This window comes from Microtus oregoni, unplaced genomic scaffold, assembly GCF_018167655.1.
Source record: "Microtus oregoni isolate MIOR12 unplaced genomic scaffold, Mior012 000006F_ref0000085, whole genome shotgun sequence".
NCBI classification, from domain to species: Eukaryota; Metazoa; Chordata; class Mammalia; order Rodentia; family Cricetidae; genus Microtus; species Microtus oregoni.
The window spans coordinates 41,267,600-41,293,198 of NW_024543065.1; the positions used below are offsets into that span (position 1 = coordinate 41,267,600).

Genomic DNA, 25,599 nt, shown 5'->3' on the forward strand with positions numbered 1-25,599 from the left:
TCATTTCAGATTCTAGTATGGCTTCCTGTTCACAAGATATCCTCTGGAGTCTTCATATTCTTCCTACGTCTCAGCCTGCCATTCTTCTGAAGTCTTTTACAGGTTCAGCTTTGCCCCTAAGGAGACAGGATCTCCTTGTCATATTTGCAAAGAGAGCCATGTTTGGGCTACCCACACACCTCATGCCTAGAGCATGACACTATTCAGCAAAGTGCCCCTGGAAGGCCTTTGGAACTTGGTAGGTGTAGTTTCCACAAATCTCAGAGTTGTAATTGATATTCGGGCCATGAAGATTATATAGACAGTGGGGGATGGGTTTGACATTCCAGCCTAGGGCAGGTTTGGGATGTTGTAAATGATTTCTTTGTCTTCATCTTCTCTTCAGTTCTCAGTGGCTTCTTCTTTTTCTTCTTGCTCTTCTTCTTTCTCGGCTTACTTTTGCTGTACATTTTCATGAATGAGCTGTCACTATTCCCCCCAAATCTCCACGTATCCATAATTTGAACTTCCAGAAAAGCAGTGTCTTTGTTCCTTTCAGTGTCTTTTTTGTGCCCTTTGGTTTGGGACTTTTGGCTCTCAAGAGTGGTATAGAGTGACTCCAGTGACTTCTTATTGGTGCTGCTTAGCCTGAACTGGCTCTTCTAAGGTCTCACTGCAATTCATACATAAAGTTACCGGTGCAGATTTCAACTTTTCCAGACCCAGGAAAGCAACTACTCCCCCTAGAAGGAGAATTTAGAGAGGGCAAGATAGGTTCTAGCATGGGTCAAGACACTATTTGTCTCTTTAAGCCATCCTTGAGAGGTACCATTATCCCAAAATTCTCAGGGTCAGTCTTAATCTTCCCAAAGAGCAAATTTATATCCCGAAGGGGTTTCTCCCTTTCTGCGCAATAATGGATGTACTCCAACAGCGTCTCCAGGTATTTCCTATTCTCTGCAGCCTTTCTTCCTTTAGGAATGTCAAATAACTTGTCAAATTTACCAAGTATATGATGCAATCCAGTTTCTCAGATGCCATCTGGTTAATGTAGTTGAGGTAGCACTCGTGGAGATCAAGATCATGACCATATCCCTCTTTATCTGTGAACTCCATGAAGTTTTGTCCCTCCTCACTTAGATTCTTTTAAGCTTCAAGCGCTACTCAGTGTCAGGAGCCAATTTCCTCCTAAAATCATTACAGGAACCATCACCCTGGGGAGTCTGCAGAGAACCCCGCACCCCTAATTGTGTTAAGAATCGTTCTATTGACAGAGCCTACCCCACACCCAAATTGGCTGTTAGTTGAGAGCTATCTGTTAGCTGAACCCACCCCACATTCCAAACTATCTAGGGAGCTAGGTGTGTCAACTCGTGACTTCTTGGCCTACAGTGACCTGACCGAAGATAACCTCCTGCCTACATGACCAACTGGTCCTTGCTGGTCACGTAGGCCAGGAAGTCACAACTAGGATGACACACCTAGTTCTCTAGATAGTTTGGAATGTGGGGTGGATTCCGCTAACAGATAGCTCTCAACTAACAGCCAATTTGGGTGTGGGGTAGGCTCTGTCAATAGAACGATTCTTAACACAATTAGGGGTGCAGGGTTCTCTGCAGACTCCCCAGGGTGATGGTTCCTGTAATGATTTTAGGAGAAATTGGCTCCTAACACTTTATAAAGTAGATCCATTATCTCTTTTAGTCTAAACACAGAGTAAAAGTATTCTGTGTTGGCATGGATTTCAGATTCCTGATCAGGATCTCTATCATGGAGTATCTTCATAATTACTGTTATGTTGAATTTGTGTCTTCTTCCATCTTGTTCCATATACCTCTTTACCCTGAATGAGGTCTGAGTATGTAGGATGAGGATCTGGTCACCTTGACAGCATGATTTATTTATGATAGCCTAAAATCCTGGGTGCTCACTGGGAAAGTGAAGTTAATGAAGTAGACAAACACTGTCAACAGAGGTCCATGGTGAGACAGATTTACAAGGAACATGGCCTAGGTCCTTTAATATTGTGAATTCTGTGTTAAACCTAGCCAGGTGGTGGTGACGCATGCCTTTAATCCCAACCCTTGGGAGGCAGAGGTAGGTGAATCTCTGTGAGTTCGAGGCCAACCTATCTACAGAGTGAGTTTCAGGACAGGTTCCAAAGCAACATAGAGAAATCTTGTCTCAAAAAACAAACAAACAAATAAGCAAACAAACAAACAAAAACCCGGAAGTCTATGCGGATGTTGCCAGTTGAGGAAAACTAATTTGAGAATTAGGGTTTGTTTCAGGAGGTCCAATATATTTATTGTTGCTCTTAGTATCTGTGCTACTGGTGTTATATTTAGGAAGTGGTCTCCTGTGCCAATGCATTGAAGAATACTTCCCACTTTCTCTTCTATCAGGCTCAGTGTGGTCGAATTTATATTGAAGTCTTACATCCATTTGGACTCGAGTTTTGTGCATGGCGATAGATATGGATCTATTTTCATTCTTCTACAGGTTGACATCCAGTTAAACCAGCACCATTTGTTGAAGATGCTTTCTTTTTTCCATTGTATACTTTTAGCTTCTTTGTCAAAAATCAGGTGTTCATAGGTGTGTGGATTAATATCTGGATCTTCAATTCGATTCCATTGATCAACCTCTCTGTTTTGATTCCAATACCAAGCTGTTTTCCTTACTGTAGGTCTGTAATAAAGCTTGATATCAGTGATGGAAATGCCTCCAGAAGTTCCTTTATTGTATAGGATTGTTTTGGCTATCCAGGGTTTTTTGTTTTTCCATATGAAGTTGATTATTGTTCTTTCAAGGTCTGTGAAGAATTGTGTTGATATTTTGATGAGGATTGCATTGAATCTATAGATTGCTTTTGGTAGTATTGCCATTTTTATTATGTTGATCCTTTTTATCTAAGAGTATGAAAGATCTTTCCATTTTCTGGTGTCTTCTTCAATTTCTTTCTTCAAAGACTTAAAGTTCTTCTCAAATAGGTCTTTCACATCCTTTGTTAGTATTACCCCAAGATACTTTATGTGATTTGTGGCTATCATGAAAGGTGATGTTTCTCTGTTTTCCCTCTGAGCTTCTTTATCATTTGTATATAGGAGAACGATTAATTTTTTGGAGTTGATCTTGTATCCTGCCACATCGCTGAAGGTATTTATCATCTATAGGAGTTCTCTGGTAGAGTTTTTGGGGTCATTTATGTAAACTATCATATCATCTGCAAATAATGAAAATTTGATTTCTTCCTTTCCAATTCGAATCCCCTTGATTTTTTTTTTTGTTTTCTTATTGCTGCTGCTTAAACCTCAAAAACTATGTTGAAGAGATATGAAGAGAGTGGACAGCGTTCTCCACTTGTTCCTGATTTTAGTGGAATCACTTTGAGTTTTTCTCCATGTAATTTGATGTTAGCTGTCGGCTTGCTGAATATTGCTTTTATTATATTTAGATATGATCCTTGTATCACCAATCTCTCCAATACCTTTATCATGAAAGGACACAGTCAATAAGACAAAAAGGCAGCCTACTGAATGGGAAAAAATCTTCACCAATTCCACATCAGACAAAGGACTGATCTTCAAAATATATGAAGAACTCAAGAAATTCGACATTAAAATTCTAAATAACCCAATTAAAAAATGGGGTACTGAACTAAGCAGAAAATTCTCAACAGAAGAATTTTAAATGGCCAAAAGATCCTTAAGGAAATGTTCAATTTCCTTAGCTACCAGGATAATGCAAATCAAAAGAACTCTGAGATACCATCATACACCTGTCAGAATGGCTAAGATCAAGAACACTAATGATAGCTTTTTCTGGAGAGTATGTGGAGTAAGGAGAACACTCATCCATTACTGGTGGAAATGCGACCTTGTACAACCACTTGGGAAATCGGTATGGTGGTTTCTCAGAAAACTGGAAATCAACCTACCTCAGGATCCAGCAATAGCACTCTTAGGCATATACCCAAAAGATGCTCAATCATACTACAAAGCCATTTGTTCAACTATGTTTATAGCAGCATTATTTGTAATAGCCAGTGTTGTTCTCTTGCAACACTACAACTCCCAACATCCCTCTGGACTCCAGCGCACGCAATCGCAGGACACATTTCCCAGAAGCCTTTGCATCCTCCGTTAAAAGCAAGGACAAGCCACGAGTTCGCCCCCTTCCCTTCCCTTCTTGCCCCTTTTTCCTTCTGTGTTTGATCCATTGGGCTGGCATCTTGAAGCTTAAGGAAACTGTCTTAAAAGAAATAGATTCTAACCATACATCTCTTAACATTTCAGGGGCCACTGCTGCAGTCAGCGGCTGGCCTGTTACGTTAAAGAGCTTTGTAGAGGAGAATCTGCTTACCACTTGACTTCGTATTTGATGGGGGTACCTGTAACGACAGCTAGATGGTTATTTATGAATTTAAAGAAGGGAGGGTATGTTAACACAGCGACGGATCGGGACCATTGTTTTCCTTAGACTGTAGCAGAGGGAACTGAATCCGGCGTCCTTTGGAAGCTAAGAGAACAGGGTCCGGTTTGGGTCACCGTGTATGAAGGATTATCTTGAGCTGTGGAGACAAACGGTTAAGTGAATATTTGGTCCTGGGATCTGACTTTTGGCAGATCTGACAGGAGGCTGCTGTAACAATGGGAGAGTGTGACTTTTGGCAGATCTGACAGGAGGCTGCTGTAGCTTTTAGGAGCCTGATATCCTTAGGTGTAACCAAAAGGGTGAAATGTTGTTCTCTTGCAACACTACAACTCCCAGCATCCCTCTGGACTCCAGCGCACGCAAGCGCGGGACACATTTCCCAGAAGCCTTTGCATCCTCCGTTAAAAGCAAGGACAAGCCACGAGTTCGCCCCTTCCCTTCCCTTCTTGCCCCTTTTTCCTTCTGTGTTTGCACGCCCCTCCCCACCTGTTTGTTGCCCCTCCTCCATTAAAAGTGTACCACGTGGGACCGCCGCGTGTCTGTGTCTTTCCTCGTGTAACCCTCGTCTAACCCGCAGGAATTAAGAACAACAGCCAGAACCTGGAAACAACCTAGATGCCCCTCAACTGAAGAATGGATAAAGAAAGTGTTGTACATGTACACAATAGAGTACTCAGCAGTGAAAAACAATGACATCTTGAATTTTGCATGCAAATAGATGGAATTAGAAAACATTATCCTGAGTGAGGTAACCCAGACCCCAAAAAAATGAATATGGTATGTACTCACTCATAAGTGGATACTAGCTGTAAATGAAGGACATTGAGCCTGTGGTTTGTGATCCTAGAGAAGCTAAGTAATAAGGTGAACCCAAAGAAAAGCATATATAAACCCACCTTGAAATTGGAAACAGGCATGATCACCTGACAGAATTGGGAACGTGGGGGCGAGGAGCAGAAGGAAGTGGAGAGGTTGAGGAGAAGGAGAGGTTGAGGAAAATTTGAGGGATTGGGAAGGCCGAGATGGAGGAAGGACAGATATGAGAGCAGGGAAAGAAATATCTTGATATAGGGAGCCATTATGGGTTTAGCAAGAAACCTGGATCTAGAAAAATTCCCAGGAATTCACAAGGATGACCCCAGCTAAGACCCTAAGGAATAGAGGAGAGGGGGGCCTACCTGGCCTTGCCCTGTAGTCAGACTGATGATTATCTTAAATATCACCATAGAACCTGTGTCCAACAACAGATGGAACAAAGACCCACAAGGGTTCATCCACCGAAGCAGTTTTCCTGAGCTAATGCAGCTCAGCAACTCCAGCTGCATTGGGAAGGAACAAGCATAGGACCAGACTGGTCACTCTGAATGTGGTTGACAAGTGTATGGTTGGGGCAGACTGAGGGGCCACTGGCAGTGGCACTGGGATTTATCTCTACTGCATGTACCGGCTTTTTGGGATCCTATTCTCTTTGGATGTATACCTTACTCAGCCTAGATATAGTAGGGAGGGCCTTGGACCATACACAGGGCAAGCTTCCTTGCCCTCTCTTGGGAATGGAGGAGGTGAGGTGTGTGTATGGGGGGGGATGGGAGGAGGGGAGGAAGTAGAAATTTTGATTGGTATTTTTTTAAATGTAATAAAAAAAGAATTCGGGTTTGTATGTTTATTACAGTACATGTTCAGTAGGTGGCAGTAAGATGTCTTTTTGTTTTTCTAAACACTTTTTCTTGTTTAAAACAATATGCTTATTTAAATATATTTTGATCATGACCTTCTTCTGCCAAGCATTTCCAGATTGTCTTCTGCTCCCTACCCATGCACTTTTATGATCTTTGACAAAAATCAAATCAACAAGCCAATAAAATAATAAAAGCCCCAAATGTAGAAAAAAATATGTATCACCTAAACAACAGCAATAACAGAAAAACTCACCAAACTATAACAAAATAATCATTGGTCATCTCTTAAATCAGACCTACCCTGGTGTAGTTGATACACCCAGGTTCAATCTGATGAAGAAAACTGATTTTTTCCCCCTTAGTAGGTATAAATGATGGTAGATTTTGTTGCTAACTTTTACCCTAGTGGCTAGATTTACATTCTTTCATTCATTTATTAGATAAAATACACAAAGTAGTATATAAAAGATTAAACAATTTTCATTTCAAAGTCAGACAGAACTGAACAACAACAGCAAGAAGTGATCCCAATCGAAGGCAAAAGAATCAGAGAGCCATTTATCCACCACTCAGAAGTCCCATAGAAACACTAAAGTAGAATCCATAATATAAGTGCAGAAGACATGATGCAGATCCGTGCAGGCCGTGTGCATGCTGCTTCGGTTTCATTGACTTCATATGAGCTTTGCTCATGTCGATTTAGAGGGCCTTATTTTCTTGATATCCTCCATCCCCTTTGGCTTTTACACTCTTTGTAATTATGGTATTAAAAATTTAAAGATCGGTATTGACCGATAATGTGGAAAAATCACGATTGTGAGTTGCTGCGATTGACAGTTGGCTGAAAGAGAGGTTGTGACGATGAATGTTGAGAGTTGATACTCATGCTGAGAATGTAAACTCTGAATGATGTTCTGTACCAGCAGAAGAAACATTTTCAACTCAGGTGATTCCACTCTCCTTTAAGATAGGAGAATATAGTCTTTGGGAGCATAATTATACATAAAGCATTATGATGCATCCTGACAAGATATGGCTGATACACAGGGCCTAAAAAGTATATTTCTCTCCACTAATCTCTTCTCTTTACAGAGGTCGGCAGTCAATGACGGGTTTAAAGCTTCTTCTCCCCAGATGCCTAAGACAGGGGCTTGCATAAAAGATGCCTGTTCCAATGACAGGAAAATTTGGGTAAATGAAGAGGACTTTGCCCAAAACAGGCACGACTTATCTGTCCTGTTGCAGAAGCACAGGGTTTATTAAAATTAATAAGAGAGAATGGATTGTGGGCCCATATTTCGATATGACACAAAAGCTATTAGCTCGGTCTGAGCTGATCACGTAGCTTTGCAGACAAACTGTCTCTGCCTTAACAAAAGCCAGGATGTGCTGCTCCTAGCTTTCTTTTGTTAGAATGTAGATGACCTGAGAAGAGATGTTGACTGAAGCTGATGTCTTAAGAGTTTAGATGTTTGGTGCTTCCTTCCTTTTGTAATTTGGAGGATGTCTTATAGAGATGCTAATTCATGGCCTACCTGACTGCCAGATTGCGGGCGGGACCTGAGCCCAGGCACCTGGTTGCCTAGGCAACAGCCTTTGTGTGTATTCATATTAGCTAGAAAATTGAACCCAGGCCAGATGTTCATAAATTTATAAATAATGAAAACCTGTTTATATATATGAATATATATGCATATATACATGTATATATTATTTATATATATAGCTTAATTATGACATTTGTAGTTAAATAGATGGAACTGGAAAAATATACTGAATTATGTATCCATACTCAGAAAGACAAAACTGCCTTGCTTTCTCATATATAGAACCTAGTTTTGAATCAGTAGATTTGTACATTTAGAGTACCCTCAGAAGCTCAGGTAACTAGAAATTTTCAAATGCAGGGAAGAAGAATGAAAGAAAGATCTTAAAGGTGAATAACGGAGGTGTTAAATAAAGAGGGTTGGATGGAAGCAGGAAGATTAAAACTCCTAGTGATTTTTCAAAAAGTGTTGTGGAAACGTACTATTTCATATTCTGAGAATTGGGAGTGGGGAAATCAAGATAATATATGATATAATTATATTTCATTGTGTACATCTATGAAATTCTATATATTAATATTCGGTGGTATATATTGCATATATATGTATGAATGTATATATGTATCTAAAATAATTTGAGTGCAATTATATTACACATGGGATAATCTTTCTCCCAGAAGCCATAGGTGACAACTAAAATCCTAGTGTCAGGTGTGGAATGCCAGGCTCCAGAATGTTAGGAATGTTCCTATGTGTTAGGAATCTGTGGGAAGATAAGCCTACCCTTCTCTTAGCATCCAGGCCACCCATTACAGTTGATTCTGTCCTCTGTCTGGAGATCTTCACGAGTTTAGATGAAAGGCAGTCCTGCCCAGTGGTTAATACCCTCACCTGATGAAGTAAGTTGCAGATGAATATTGTTCTGTGTCCATCTGTCTTCCGTTCTCCCCAGAGAAAATAGGGTACTGCTACTAGAACCAACCCTTCTTTCTGTCACAAGAAGCCTTTTAGCAAACAAACATTTAAATGCCACATTCCCCAGATCTCTGAACACTTGAGGGCTGTTTATTGGTTATAGATAAGTTACAGCTACAGTATAGGATCTGCCTGGAGAGCTGTTCCAAGCTTGACTGTACTGGTTTTTAACTTAACAGGTGAAATTTATACTTGTAAAAGACAAAGAAGAAAAAATTGTTTGCAATAGAAGTTTAGCAGTAAAACCGACAATAGTGAAGAAAATCTCAGTATATTTTAAAGCAGAGTTGGATTTCATATACAGTATGTTGTAACAGATTTAAAAGTACATACCAATTTAAAATATTTGAGATTTATTGTCTTCTTAGTCTAGAATGATACAATGAACAGAGCTCACTAGGACTGCTTGAAACAGTTTTAACAGTAAATACATTCACAAATATATGCAGCTGAATTTAGTTTCATGCAATATACACACACAGAGTTAAAGCTGTTTACACAAAAAGTTAAATCAAAAGTTACATGCATGCACACACACATGTGTTAAACAGGAGTTGGGTAAAGCATGCCACTGCAAAAAACACACATGTAACAGAGTAAGGAAGAGGAACTTAGAGACAAAAACCTAAGTAAATGCCAAGAAGAAGCCAAGATGATGACTAAGTTACATGGCCTGTTTTTAGCCAAGATGGTGGTGGTCATCTGACCTACCCTTTTTACCCTTAGTCGAGACAATGGCAGTCATGTGTTACATGGAGAAATCACATGTTTTTCAGAGCTGCAGCAGGAATTTCAAACAGATACAAATAACAAGAAATAGAGGACTCGTAGAAAATACATTTAAATCAGAATCACATCCATGTGGCCAAACCATTCACACATTCTTTTGTACATGAAGTAGACAGAAAAATGACTCAGCATTGCCAACCCAGTGGCAGCGGCTGTTGTTCCCTTGCAACACTACAACTCCCAGCATCCCTCTGGACTCCAGCACATGTAAGCGCGGGACACATTTCCCAGAAGCCTTTGCATCCTCCTTTAAAAGCAAGGACAAGCCACGAGTTCGCCCCTTCCCTTCCCTTCCCTTTCTTGTCCCTTCCCTTTGTCCCTTCCTTTTACTTTTCCTAGTGTGTTTTCCCCTCCCATTAAAAAGTGTACCACGTGGTACCGCCGCATGTCTGTGTCTTTTCTAGCGTAACCCTCGTCTAACCCGCAGGAATTAAGAACAACAGCGGCCATGGGCAGTGAGGGCTGGTACTGGATCCTCGCCATCCGACCTGTTTTTTTCAGTTCCTGCAGGACCCATGGCAGTATCTGGTTCCTGTGGGACCTGCACCAGACAGACTCAGCAGTAGTGGGAGGCAGCCCAGTAGAGGGAAAAGCAGACAGGTGTGAGATGCTGGCTGGAGAGAGCTTAGCGTGGCTGGATAGAAACTTTTCCATCTGCCTGGTCACTGATAGAAATTAGAAAACTGCCATGTTGGTGTCTGCTGGTAGATGGCCGATTTAGGTTGTTATTTAAGCGGTATGTAGGCCATTTTTAGTGCAAAGGCAGATAAGCTTAGGAATCTATAAGGAAAGCATCAAGCTTTGAGGTTTTAGGGCCAAAAAAAGACATGCCGGGAGGAGATTGGACGGATAGTATTGGAAGGTTTGCTTCCCATGGCCAAGGATAAGAAAAAGACAAGACCCAAAGGCTAAGCTATCCGCAAATGTCTTTGAGACAGAGCAAGGGTCAAATGATTGGTTCAAACTATCCTAAGACTAGTCAGCACAGAGGATGGTGACTAGCACCACTCCAAGTAGCCCAAAGGACAACAGTCCAAGATAAAAAATGAAATCCCAGTCCTTAGTCATGGGGAATTACCAGAGATGAATGTCAGCAAACGCTGACTTGGAGAAGGGGACCTTACCATTTAGTCAGTGTTGTGTGGAGTATCAAGTTCGAGTCCAAAATTCCTGTGTGCTTTAGCCTGACCACCCATGGGTGGGAAGGAACATGGAGAGAGCCTGGCCAAGTCATGCACCAATGATATGATTTATGGAGCAGGTGAACTGAGGCTAGTCGCACAAGGGGCCACAGCGGGTGGGAGACAGGCAGATACGCCATGCAGAAAGAACTTGGATACCCAGGAGACAGTGAAGGCCAGCAGATCTATAATTACAGCACATATAACTATGAAATAAACAAAAAAGAAAGAAGAAAAAACAGAGGACTCAGAAAGGAACATACCAAGGATGAATTTAGAGTCCTGAATACCAGGTTAGTGCTCTACCACTGAGCTACATCCCTGATCTTCTTTTAACTTTTATTTTTAGGATAGGATCTCACTAAGTTGTGTAAATCACTTTTGGGTGGGCTACTCAATCTAGGGGTTGTAACCCACCCTGCAGTCAGTTATTCCAGGGTCACGGAGAGGCACTATCTGGAAGATAATGGGCTAGGAGACAAGAAGGAGACTAAGCTGGGGTTCCTGTCAAAGCCTCCGTTTATTAGAGATGGGGTACAGTTTATATAAGGTAAGGAGTTGGGGGGTGGGCACAGGGACCTGGGCTCTTGCCGGGTGGTTCACCTTGGTCACATGGTCCTCACTGGTCACGTAGGCCAGGAAGTCACAACTAGGAGATGACTCACCTAGTTCTCTAAATAGTTTGGAATGTGGGATGGGTTCCGCTAACAGATAGCTCTCCATTAACAGCCAATTTGGGTGTGGGGTAGGCTCTGTCAATAGAACGATTCCTAACACAATTATGGGTGTGGGGTTCTCTGTGACTCCCCAGGGTGATGGTTCCTGTAATGATTTTAGGAGGAAATTGGCTCCTGACAAAGCTGTATGGAATGGTCTTTAATTCACTCAGTAGATGAGTAGGATTTAGCACTGTCTATCCTTAGTCTTAGTTTCCAAGATAGCTGGGATATCAGGAATGTGCGAGTCTAGGTCCTGAAAATTTTTAAATTTTAGGCACTCACTATCTTTGAAACCAAAATAAAAAAGATGAAAACAGAATAAAACCACTAGTATGGTGGTAATATTCTATTAAAATTATTATTGAGCCTTATTTTTAATTAATTTAAAGGGATCAGATCTAGAGTGATGAGAGAGAGCTTTCTTCCTAATATTTCGTGTTTCCTTGTCACATTTTGTTAATGATTATTTTCTCTTCTGATCTTGAATTATCTTACTTTTTTACTTAGTGATCACTGAGTCTTTATTTCAAATACACAAACATTTGGAAAAATTCACCAGGGAAGCATTTAGAATGAGAATTTCCAGAGGGGAAGTTATCTAGTGACATTGTGTTCAATGTATGAAAAGCCACTCAGATTTGGATTTATTAAGAAGTATAAATAACTTTTAATAACAACAAAGGGTTTTATGTACAGCCCTTAATATGTTGGTATAAAGTTGTTTATTGTGTTCTGCAGTTACCACTTTTCAAATTCTTATGAGGAGGTTGGAAAGATGGTTCTGTGATTAAGAAATTGCACTGTTCTTGCTGAGGACCTGAGCTCAGTTCCCAGCAGCGTCCACACTGGCTTCTATCGGCACCCACATATGCATGGGATATACTCACACAGATACACATAAATGCATATAGATAAAAGGAAATAACTCCTTAAGAAAACATAGTGAATATACTGTTATACATGCCAGGAGCAGAGTTAGGAAGACAAGTATGAGGTCAGAGTTGTTGGGATTAAAAGCCTACACCACCATACACAGTTGTCAATTGTGTTTTTCTTGGAAATTTTTAGGTGCTTTATTTACTTATTGAGTGTGGGGAGAAAAACCAAGGACTTAGGCAGAGATCAAAGAACAACTCCTGGAAATGGGACTCAGTTTTCTCCTGCCTCTATTGGTGTCCTCCTGATTGAGCTTAAGATATCAGGCTTGGTGGCAAGTTCTTCTACCTGCTGAGACAAAGCACTACCCCTATCTCATTTATTTATTTTTGGGACAGGTTTCTCTATATAACCTTGGCTGACCTGGAACTTACTATGCAGACCAGGCTGGTCTCAGAGTGACAGATTTATGCTGATCGTATGTCTGAAAACTGATATAAAAGACATGATCCACCAATCCTGACCTATTGATTTATTTTTAAACAGAGACTAGTATGTTCCAGGCTGGCCTCTTACTCATATGCTATATAACTGAAGATGACCTTGACAACCTGCGGATTCTCATGCCTACAACCTAAAGTGCTAGGATTTGGGGTATGTACCATCACATCTGGCCTTTGAAATACATCTCCCTCTGTAGCCCAGGCTGGCAGGAAAACAAAAACAATTCTCCTCTCCCAGCCTCCCAGGGATTGGGATTATGTATCTCTGTAACCATGTCTGTAATTTTTTTCGTTTCATAATTTTTTTTGATGTCTCGTTTCTAGAGTTTTTTATGTATTTTGGAAATCAGCTCTCTGTTGGATGTGGGATTAGTGAAGATATTTTTCCATCCCATAGACTGCCTTTTTGTCCTATTGACAGTGTCTTTCACTCACCTTAGAGAAACTTGAGTTTAATAATGTCCTATTTATTAAATGTTGATCATAGTTTCTGAGTTTTGGTGTCCCGTCCAGGAAGCTGTTTACTGTGCCAATGCACTCAAGGCTATTCCCAACTTTCTCCTCTATTACTCTCAAAGTATTTGGATTTATATTTATTTATCCACTTAATCTTCAGCTTTGTGCATGGTGAAAGATATGCCTTTATTTGCATTCTTCTACATATTGACATTCAGCTAGATCAGAACATTTGTTAAAGTGATTTCTTTATTTCATTGTATAATTTTGGATTTTTTTTTTGAAAATTGGGTGTCCATAGGGTTGTGGATTTACATCTGGGTCTTCGATTTAATTCTATTGTTCCACCTGTCTGTTCTCATGCTAATAGTTTGCAGTTTTTGTTACTTTAGCTCTGTAGTAGAGCTTAAAATCAGAGATGCTAATACCTCTAGGGGTTCTTTTACTTGTACAGGATTGTTTTTGTTGCCCTGGGATTTTTCCATATGATGATGAGTATTTTTCTTTCAAGTTCTTTTAAGAATTTTGTTAAGATTTTAATGGGAATTGCACTGAATCTGTAAATTGCTTTTGGTAAAATGTCCATTTACATGTTAACCCTACCGCTCTATGAACATGGGAGATATTTCCATCTTCTGATATCTTCTCCAATTTATTTCTTCAAAATTTGAAGTTATTGTCATATAGGTGACTTACGTGATTAGAGTTACTCCAAGGTATATTTTTATTATTTGAGACAATTGTAAGGGATATTAATCCATAATTTATTTCTCAGCCCCTTTACCATTTGAACATAGGAGGAATACAGATTTTTTTAAAGTTGATCTTGTATCCAGCCACTTAACTAAAGGGGTTTATTGGCCATAGAAGCTACCTGATAGAGTTTCTGTGGTTGCTTTTGTATACTATCATATCATCTGGAAATAATGATACTTTGACTTCTTCTTTTCCAATTTGCATGCCTTGATTTCCTTTACTTGTCCTATTGTTCTAGCTAGAGCTTCAAGTACTATATGGAATAGATATGGAAAGAGTGGACAACCTTGTCTTGTTCCTATTTTAGTGGAATTGCTATGAGTTTCTTTCCAATTAATTTGATGTTAGCAATCAACTTCCTGCATATTTCTTTTATTGTGTTTAGGCATATCTCTTATATTCCTGGTTTGTCCAAGACTGGTAAAATTCTGTGCTTAAACCATTAGGCCCTTGACATTTTTTGTTGAAAGGTTTTTGATGACTGCTTCTATTTCCTTACATGTTATAAATCTATTTAAACTGTTCACCTGGTCTTGATTTAATTTTGGTATGTGGTACCTGTCCGCAGAACTGTCCATTTCTTTTACATTTTCCAATTTTGTGGAGTACAGGTTTTTGTAATATGACCCATTGACTCTCTGTATTTCCTCAGTGTCTGTTGTTATGTTCCCTTTTTATTTCTGATTATGCTAATTTGGATAGTCTCTCTCTGTTTTTAGATTAGTTTCAATAAAGGTTTGTCTATTTTGTTGATTTTCTCAAAGAATGAGCTCTTTGTTTCATTGATTGTTTGTATTTTTTGTTTCTATTTTATTGATTTCAGCCCTCAATTTTATTATTTTCTGTCTTCTGCTCCTGGGTGAGTCTGTTTCTTTTGTTTTAGAGCTTTCAGGTGTGCTGATAAGTCACTAGTGTGAGATTTCTCCACTTTCTTTATGTAGGTACTTAGTGCTCTGAACTTTCTTCTTAGCACTGCTTTCATAGTGTCCCATAGGTTTGGGTACTTCATTTTTGCTGAATTCTAGGAAGTCTTTAATTTTTTCCTTTATTTCTTCCTTGACCCAGGGATGATTCAGTTGAGCACTGTTCAATTTCTATGAGTTTGTAGGCTTTCCACAGTTAGTGTTAAAGTCTAACTTTAAACCATGGTGATTCAATAAGATACAGGGGTTATTCCGATGTTTTTTATGTAGGAGTTCCTTCTGTTTGTGTGTTGCTTTCATAGTATAATAAATAAAGAAACTGCCTTTGCCTAGTTGATAGGACAGAATTTAGGAAGGCAGAGTAGACAGAACTGAATGCTAGGAAGAAGGGCAGAGTGTCAGACGCTATGGATCTCTTGCCTGAGACGGACGCTGGTTAGAATCTTGTGGGTAAGCCCCAGTCACATAGCAATACACATTAATGGAGATGGGTTAAACTAATATGTAAGAGTTAGACAATAAGAAATTAGAGCTAATGGGCCAGGCAGTGTTTAAATGAATACAGTTTCTGTGTGATTATTTTGGGTGTAAGCTAGCCAGGCAGCTGGGAGGGAACAAAGGGCCACCCTCCTCATGCAACAGTTTTTGTGTCTGTTGAAGTTTGCTGTTACCAACTATGTGGTCAATTTTAGAGAAGGTTCCATGAGGTACTGAAAAGAATGTATATTCTTTTTGTTTGGGTGAAATATTCTACAGATGTCTGTTAAGTCCATTTGAGTCATGACATCTGTTAATTCTCTTATTTCTCTGTTAAGTTTTTATCTGGCTGATCTGTACATTGGAGAGAGTGGGGTGTTGAAGTCTTCTATTCAAGTCTTCTCTTCAGTGGTTTGATGTGTGATTTATTTAGGATTTGATATGTGAGTTAACCTTTGGTAATGTTTCTTTACATATGAGGTTGTTCTTGTATTTGGGGCATAGATGTTCAGGATTGAGACTTCATCTTGATGGATTGTTTCTGTTATGTGTCCTTTTCCATCTCTTCTGATTAATTTTAGTTTGAAATATATTTTGTTAGATATTAGAATAGCTATCCCTGCTTGTTTCTTAGGTTCATTTTTCTTTTCCGAACCCCTTATTCTGTGTTTGAGGTTGAGATGTGTTTCTTGTGTATAGCAGAAGGATGCATCCTGTTTTTGTACCAATTCTCTTTTCCTGTGTCTTTTTATAGTTAAATTGAGTACACTAATATTAAGAAATATTAATGACCAGTGATTTTTAATTTCTGTTATTTTTCAGTGATAATATTTGTGTGTTTCCCTTCTTTAAGGTTTGCTGGTATGAGGTATTCTGTTGTCTGTGTTTTTGTTGGTGCAGTTAGCTTCCTTGGGTTGGAGTTTTCCTTCCAGTAATTTATGTAGGGCTAGACTTGTGGGCAGGTATTGTTTAAATCTGGTTTTGCAAGGAATATCTTGCTTTTTCCATTGATGGTGATTGAAAGCTTGGCTGGGTATAGTAGTCTGGGCTTGCATCCATGGTCTCTTAGTGTCTGTAGCACATCTGTCCAGGACCTTCAGGCTTTCATGGTTTCCATTGAGAAGTCAGGTCTAATTCTGATAGGTCTGCCTTTATATGTTCCTTAACCTTTTTCATTTGCAGCTCTTAATATTCTTTCTTTATTCTGTATGTTTTGTGTTTTGATTATATGGCAAGGGAAATTTTTTTGGTCCAGTCTATTTGGTGTTCAGTAATCTTCTTGTACCTTAATAGGTATATCCTTCTTTAGGTTGGGAAAGTTTTTTTCTATGGTTTTGTTGAATATATTTTCTGTGCCTTTTAGCTGGAGTTCTTCTCCTTCTCCTATGCCTATTATTTTTTGGTTTGGTCTTTTCATGGTGTGCCAGATTTTCTGGATGTTTTGTGTTAAGAATTTGTTGGATTTAACATTTTCTTTGACCCATGAATCTTGTATCATATCCTCAATGCCTGATTTTTTTCTTCCCTCTCTTGTATTTTGTTGGTTATGCATGTGTTTGTAGCTCCTGCTCATTTACCAAGATTTTCCATTTCCAAAATTCTCTCAGTTTTTGTTTTCTTTACTGCTTCTTTTTGGTTCCAAGTCTTGAACCATTTGAACTGTTTGCTTCATCTATCTGATCATGTTTTCTTGGTTTTCTTTGGGGTTTAATGATTTCTTCCAATGTTTTGTTTGTGTTTTCCTCCATTTCTTTAAGGGGTTTTTGTTATCTCCTCTTTAAGAGTCTCTACCATCTTTAAAAAGTTATATTTAAGGTCATTTTACTCTGCTTTCTCTGTGTTAAGATGATCAGGTTTTCCTGTTTTATTATCACTGGGTTCTGGTGTTAGCATGCTGCTTTTTAGGTTGCTGAATGAGTACCTACCAGTCTCTTCGTCCAATTGGTGCTGGCAGTGTCTTTGCCTCTTGGTCTAATCCTTGTAGTTGCTGTCTGTGTCTGCTCTTTGTCTGCTTTGTGAAGTTGTTGTCTTTGTCTCAGGGAGCTTCTGAGGTCTCTCTTGGCCTGCTCTCTTGGTCTGCTCTGTGAAGTCACAGTCTGTGCTACAGAGTTTCTCTGAGGTCATGGGGAATGGGTGGGTTTGGGGGCAGAATGGGACTTGTAGCTTACGAGGTCTGATTAATGGGGGGTGTTGGAGAAGCCTGCCTGCAAGAAGCTTGCCTGCTGGCTGGCTAATGAAGCTGAGGCAGGTGGTGTAGGGACCTAAGGTTTTGCTCTGGTACCAAGGGCCTAGAGAGTGTGGTGACCATCTGGGTTGCTGATCACTCACCTCTTGGTGTGCTCTGTGCCAAGACTATACTTCTAGGTACTGATATCTGTTCTTGTTTTTGTTAGGTCAGTGTTTTGTTTCTTGGCTTCTATTTCCTCTCTGGTTCCTAGGAGACTTATATTTGGTGGCTGTATATTGATTGTAGGAAAACCTTCTGGGATCTTGAGTGGTATGCATGTGGGGAGTTACAGGTAAATTGTGTTTCTGGGCATTGGGAGCTAACACCTACAAATAGAGATGTGCTGGTGGCATTCAATGGCATTGCAAATGAGAGGAAAGCTGGGTGTTTCACCAGGCTTTGCTTTGTTAGTCCCCTTGACATGGGGCCAGGGAGTGAGGAATAGCAACAGGTCTTGTCGAGAGCTGGAGATGTGACTGGGAGATTGGTCTAGGAAGACTGATGAGACAGGTAAAATCTGTAGTTAGTCTACCGAGTGTTCATTTCTAACAAATGCAAATTGCACTGACGTAATTTGATGTGAAAAATAAGGTGTCCTGAGTACAAGAACTCAGTTCAAGACTCCGATGTAATCTGAAGCAGGTGAAGGCCAAGGTGGTCCAGACACTCCCACAATTAGAACACATTCTGAACCAAGTGTCTCCTTCCTGATCTAAGGGAACTTAAAAACCCCATAGCAATTGAGGGAATGTATGCTCAGAGTCTCCCAGCAAAAGGGAAGAAAAGTGCTGATAATAAACCTATAGGTCCTATTGTTAAAAAGCCTCAGCTTCTTCTTTTTCACAATAAGCATGAACATAAGTAACATTTCTGCTTCATGCCTCCACACTGTTTCCTGTCCTTCCTGCTTAATGTATTCACATTTGTTCCATATCATGGGACTGTTTGCTCAGGCAGGGAAAATCTCTCCTTCAGTACACAGGCTTTTATTTATTCTGTATTGTGGTTGAGACAAACACCAGGCATTTACTGACACTACAGACAGTAGCAAGGTCTTCCTACAACCAATACATATCTGTCTCATTTCTCTCTGTCCGTAAACAGCTGCAGACATAACTTTTGTCTTTACAAGCCAGTCATGTCATGAGTGAGGGTTGCTCCTGCTCTCTCAAATCTCCTCCTGGCTACTCAGTTTGTTGTATAACTGGTTATTGTTCTAGCCTTAAACATTTTGTGGAGGGAAGTTGGAGGCCAGCCATGCAAAGAGCTGGCAAAGCATTGGAGACCCGCTGAGCATCTGACTGCAGTTCATGTGGTGCCAAATCCTTTCTCTCAAACTTTTTTTTTAATGCAAGAGTCATTTCTTCTATCAGTCCAACAGGCAACACTGTCCACTGAGCCCAGGTTACATCCACTTGGTGCCAAGCAGGGAAATTACTGGTCTTACCAACTGGTTCATTCCCTGAACTGAGAAAGACAACACATGCAAAGGTAGAAATGATAGGTAAGTCAGATGAAGCTTGGTATTAATTCCAGCACTTGGGAGGCAGAGGCAGGCGGATCTCTGTGAGTTCGAGACCAGCCTGGTCTACAAGAGCTAGTTCCAGCACAGTCTCCAAAACCACAGAGAAACCCTGTCTCGAAAAAGAAAAAAAAAAGAAAGAAAGAAAAGGGGAAGTTAAGTAATCCTAAAACTGAAAATTTAGTGAGTTCTGAGTTGAGGCTGTATTGAAGAAAGGTCAGGTAATGACCCCCCCCCACCCCCAATGGAGCATGAGACAGACTTAGGAGGAACAGCAACTTTTTTGAGAAGTAAAACTCTAACAGGGTGTAGTGACCCCATCTCACTCTTTCACAATGAATGTGCTGTTAACCTTCATCTCGAAACAGTAGGAGATCTCTAGGCAAAGGAATATATGACTATGTTGCTGCTTTAGGTAGATTACTATTATGGAGTGATGCTGGAAGAAGGTCTTACTGATTGAAAACCAATAAATTTCTGGCAGTAATCCAAACCTAAACAATGCACCCATCACTATATGTGATTGTATATGTGGGTTTCCAAATTGTTCCAGCATAGAACTGAGTTCATGAATGTATATGCAGTTGGGAGGGTTAATTTATGACTATTTCTCTAGGCTTATCAGAGTGAAGGGTGTGCATAGATGTCTTCTGTTCTCTATTGTCTCTGTGAAGCAACTGTGAAAGACATAGGTGTTTTAGGATAGGAACTGATTCTGCACTTTCCTTCCTTTCTTCCCCTCTCTCTTTCTGTCTGTTTGATAGAGGTAGCTTGTGTCCTGGAATGAGTTTGCTGTAGGAAGATGCAGGTTTGTTGGGAAAGAGATTATCTGTTGACTGTGAACATCGGGATAATGCAGGAAGCAGAGTCCTGTAGCATGGAGTTGGGTATGGACAACAATAGACTATTAGAATGGCATCTGGAGGGTTGAAAGGAAGACAAGGAGATGGGTGAGAAACCTTGAATTCTGAAAGAAGTGGGTGGTGTGACAGTATAGATGCATCGAGTCTTGACTGAACCTTGACTTGACTGAAGCACAGAGTAAATCATGTCAGTGAAATCTGGAGTTAATATCGGAATGTGAAGAGAAGGAGGAAAAACTGAGGCTCGCTCCTCACTGCCACACAGCCAGTACCAGGGAAAGTTTAGGGAGAGTGCTAACGCTGTAAGTGCTATAAGTGATGCACTGAGAGACGCTGATCTTCCTTCCATCCTGGATTTGTATTTCCTTAATTGTTATTTTCTTCTGAATTCTTCAACATCTGTAAGGGACAGCCCCTCCCCATGCCATCTCTGCATCTAATTCCTTTTAGATTCCCTTTCCTCAGTCTCTGTCCTCTCCTTCCCAAATCTTCAATCTGACGTTTTATGTGTGTCTCAATGCCACAGATACCAATGCTCCGTGGAGGAAATTCAACTGATTCCATATAAAATATCAGTATAATATAAAGACAATGACAATGACTTTCCTTTCCAGGTTAGCATGATGAACATTTCAGGTACATGGACTCTAGTTTATAATTCCTGAGATTAAGAAGAGTGTGCCACTTAGTTTTTGGCAACTGTACACAAGTTAGTGCCATCTGGGAAGAGAGACTCTCCCCTGAGAAATTGCTTCTATCAGATTTACTTATAGGACAGTGCGGGATGTTTTCAATTAATGACACAGAGAGACCTCAATAAATGGTTGCTGTCTAAGTTCCATAACAAAGAACAAGGCAGGGCTGCAAAAACTTGGATTCATGGCACTATCATCCTTCTATCCTAGCATATAGTTGGTTAATCTAAGTTATAGGAGATAGATCTGGGGCTCCCAGAATACTGAATATCACACCTTGATCCAGACAGCCCTTCTCTTTCTGGTTCCCTTTGTTGTTCCCACCATTTCTCTCATAGGTTCAGGAGCTTCAACAACAGCCTCTGGACTATAGGAAAACACTGGCAATGGGTAATGCCAGGATATCAGTTTGCTGATGCAAGGACAATGAGTACTGCTCGTGTTTCCCATCAACTACCCCCGAGTGCAATATAGTGCATGGCATCCTGGGACCTAGTGTTGAGTACATAGTGGGTAAAAATCTAGAACGCCTTGAGTGAGTGGCAACATGTGGGAATCAAGATCAATTAGTCCTCTTCATTGACCTCCCATGCCATTGTCAGAGCTTCAGGTCTAGACCTTCAGGACTAGACTTGATAGATCAAGACCAAGAGATGTCTCCTCTATCCATAGGCCTTCCAGACTGATAAAAAGTATGACAAGTTCAGGAATACCTTCTCATGGTGATAGAATAAGTGGTCCACTGAGGGAACAGACAGGCATCTTTTGATTTTGTGATTTAAAGGTTGAGAGTTCAAATAGTGAGATTTGGATCATCATAGGCATGGAGTGATGTTGCAGTCTAGACTATGACTTTATTTATTATTTTTTAATTGAGGTATTTCTAGCCCAAAAGACAGAGGCTATTGCCATATTGAGTGTGGTCATTTATAATAATAGAAAATGGCACATAAAAGGATGAAAAGCAGAGGATGCTCTGAAGTCAGGGCATGACCCAGACAGATGAGGTAGGATGCTCCCTCATATGATAGATTCAAAATAGAGTTGGATCAGTCAGGAAATACCCACAGTAGTTGGAGGGACAGAAATTCTTTTAGTGAAAGAGGATCTCATCACCACACCCACACCTTCCCCTGCATCCCAAAACACATTTTCTCCTTGGACCTTCTCAGAACAATTCCTCAATAAAAGGAAAGGGATTTATTACAGAAATTTTGGATTATCATATTTATTTTTTAAACCTTAGAACCTTAAAAGATGTACTTCTATCTCTTCTGATTACTTCCCAGCTTCATGATAGGTCCAACTCTTGTTGCGCCAGTGCTCAAACAGCAGAGTCCCAAGAATTATGAAGACCAAGCCAGCCAGTCCCATCCTGATGAGATTTTCCACTGTGTGATCCTGGGTGTCTGAGGCTGTGGTTTGGGTAAAGAAGTCACAGACATTAGGTAAATAAAAATTCCCCCCCAATAACAAGTTGTCTACCTGGGGTACCTGCCTTTCCTGGGTAGGACTTGGACCTTCTGTGTCCAGTACTAGAACTTTGATTTACCTGTTTTAGGTTTGCATGCATCCTTTGATAGTTTGATGTTCATAGCTGATCCTAAGAAAGAAGAGATGTAGAATTGTGAAGTGCTTAACAGGCCCAAGTGTTTTCTTTGGGATCCATGTTCCCATTTCCTGTAAATGCCAGCTGTTCTTATTATATAAGTTCATGAAGGTCTGTGATGAGTCTTTTTCTTGCTGAATCAGATATATAGGAATCCCTCTGGTATTCTTATGAAAAATCCTCATCCTTACTGTGCTCTTTAAGGTCAAAGTATATTGTGAAATCTGTTTAGAATAAAAATTTAATCTGAATTCCAAGGGATAAAGATTAGTCAGAAAAATCACAGTTCAGAATAAATGAAAACTTTCTGAGTCCTCTGCTCAAACTACCAGACCAGATTATGTCAAAATAATCCCATGAAATAGGTTTTCCTATTGAGTATCCAAGATCCCAAGGTGAAATCTGCACATTGGAGGCTATTGAAGTCTATAGCACATAGAACGGACATTCTAGATCCCCCTCTTTTGTCTGTATCACAGCTAGTTCTCTATTTTTTATTTTTTATATTTGTTAATACCCTATTAACTTCTTATCACATGATTAGAAACACCTACAAAGAAACCCAAGACTCAAAAATACCCATCCATGCTTGCATGCTGTAAGGTGTAGTGCTGTGAATCTACAAAGAAAAAAATAAACTTCCAAAACTACTACTTGGCTAATAGTAATAGGCTGAAGTATTGTTAATATAAAGACATGTAAATATATATGTATACATATATGCACATGTATAGATTTGTATACTGTATACAGTATCTGACATGTATTTGAAGCTGGAAAAAGAAATGGATGTACCTAGAGATTATTGCAGTAACGCAAATCAATCAGGCTAAGAATTGCCAAATATCACATGCTCCCTAGATCCCTATTACTCTCTCTCTCTCTCTCTCTCTCTCTCTCTCTCTCTCTCTTTCTCTTTCTCTTTTTTTCTCTCTCTCTAGGTCAGGTAGGAAGCAGATCCTTCTGACATAGGTTGTTCTCTATCCCTTTTCTTATCATAGTTAATGTGGAAAATATAAGATCAATGTGAAATGTCATGTAGAATGTTGTGTAGTGGTAACTTTCAGTAAAGACCTGGAGAGAGGCTGGAACTGTTGTCACTCACTGCCCTAAGACTGTAACAACTCCTGTTGAGTACCTGAAACCTTCTAGATTTCATTGGGGAGCTGGGAAAGTAAGTGAGTATTCCTTGATCGATCCTCCTATTGGCCTCCACCCTCATCAAGGATGAATATCCCACTGACTAACCAACCACCCACTAGAGTCTCTCATTTTGATCCCCGTCAGTAATTCTTCTAAAGCAGGATCCCAAGTGACACTTTCACCTCATAGAGTTCTGGCTTACTTCACTTGAATCCAGGAGTTCCACAGGAGCATTAGTGAGTGACAACAGTTATGACAAAAAAAAATTGACAACTGTAGCATCTCTAGATACCCTCAAGTGCTGAGGTCACATCACTCATGGAGAATTCTTCCTGGAGCTAATGAGCAGGAGTGGATGGACTGCTCCCTTCTTGTACAGAATGAAAGCGTCCTCTGTTCATCAACCAACACACCAGGGCAGCATTTGCTCCTGGGAGTTGTGTTGAACCAGGCTGCTCTGAGAGGGATTGTGTGATGCGAGATCTTGCTACAGAGGAGCAATCTACCATGTTCTGTTGTCTGTAAGGACCTGGTCTCTTTCTGTCGTTTTTTTTTCCTCCCTCCTTCTCCTGTCTCAGAGTCTATTCCTTTCTGAGACCTTTTCCTTTCATCCTGTCTATCATTTCTTAGATTTTCACAAGGTCCTATAATGACTGAGTCCCTGAATTGGTTTCTAGGGCTTCTAACCTGCAAACAGATGTCTATGGTACCCACCACTCAGATGAGGGGTCATCTGTATACCATAGTCTCTTTACTGGCACTCACAGAAGCTGTTCTTAGGGGCCAGGGTATAGTTAGTCTGAGAGAGCTCAGTCTGGCTGTGCAGGCCACAATGCTGGGAGAGGTTATTTCCCCCTTCATTGTCCAGGACAAGTCTGTCACAGCCAGCATCAGGACAACAGTGGATGATCAGTGTCTCTAAAGGGGCCAGGATATGGTTTGGGATATGGACTGGCTTTCTTGATAGCCCTGGAAGAAACATAGGCAGGTGAATAAGGAGCTAGTTCATCCCCAAAATTTTCTCTCTCCCAGTTTACCTTGTTGGTGCAACTGCCTCTCACACTCTGGTACTCTGCCTCAAGGTTCAGAAATCCTCCCAGCACGGTTCAAAGAAAGATTAGCGTTTCAAATATGATTGGGACAATCGTGGAACTAACTCACCTAAGACTTGTATTTCCAGGTGGTCACTGGGTTCTGACCAAACCTGTGGGTTTGCCTTGTAGTAGCCATAACATTTGAATGTTCCACTGCTGCTAGAAGTCATAGGGCCCACAAAGAACAGGGCCTGGAACTGCCCAGCCGATGTCTTTTGTGACTCCATGATCATGGAGTGCTTCTGTTCTCCTTCCTTGATCACAATGAACCTGTCATATTCCTCCTGTGAGAAACACTTGAAGGTCGCATTCTCTCCTGGGGTCACCACACATCTGGGCAGGACTGATAGGCGGGGTTTATTCTCAAAGATCCCTTGGAGAGAAACAGAATTTTCACATTCTCACAAAGCCCACCTTGTCAAGCAAGGCTAGGCTGCAAGAAAGGGACATCCTGAGAGCAGTCCCGGCCTTCTGAAGATAGAGCCTGGGGAGGTACCTCTTACCTGTCACTACCAGCTCAAGCTTGTCACTCTGTGCTGACCAGCCAGAAGTGGTCACATAGAAACAGTAATATTGGCCTCCATCATATTGTCCAATCGAGTTTATGGAGAATACAGCTTTCTCCCCACGTATTGTTGAGGATTGTCTATGTTGGACATTTTTAAATTTCTTAATAAAAAGAAGGTACTTCTGTGCCTCTGAAGTCCCCATACATGAGATGTTCACTTGCATTCCCCTAGTGACCAGAGAGCCTGGCTCAGCTTTGATGGTCGGCTTTGGTAAGACTCCTACAAAGAATCAGTAGATAGGTGTCCTGGGACATGCTGCATTAGATCCTAGCACTCAGCCCTGCACAATTCCCATTTCCAAAGATTAGCCCGTATCTGCTGCTCTCTATTCTTACTGCCTAGCGTAAGGAAGGAGGAATGTCTTAGGAAAGTCGTGGACACACTTACCTCCCAGCACTGGGCTCCTGGGTCTCAGACTCAATCCTGGAAGAAAGTTCCCTGTTCAGGATTTCACCCTGACCTCTCAGAAAGATCTTCCCTCCAGAGAACCTCCCGTGCCCCTCGACCTTTCTGCTGGGAAAGTCTTGGGCTGTGCTATACAGTCCCTTCGGGATCACAGTTTCCTCCCACTCTTCTCATC

The 25,599-nt window shown here is 40.6% G+C and overlaps 1 pseudogene; it reads right to left on the reverse strand.

The window, feature by feature from the left end:
- LOC121449809 lies at nt 1–25,182 on the reverse strand (annotated as a pseudogene).
- Between the last annotated feature and the right edge of the window lie 417 nt (nt 25,183–25,599).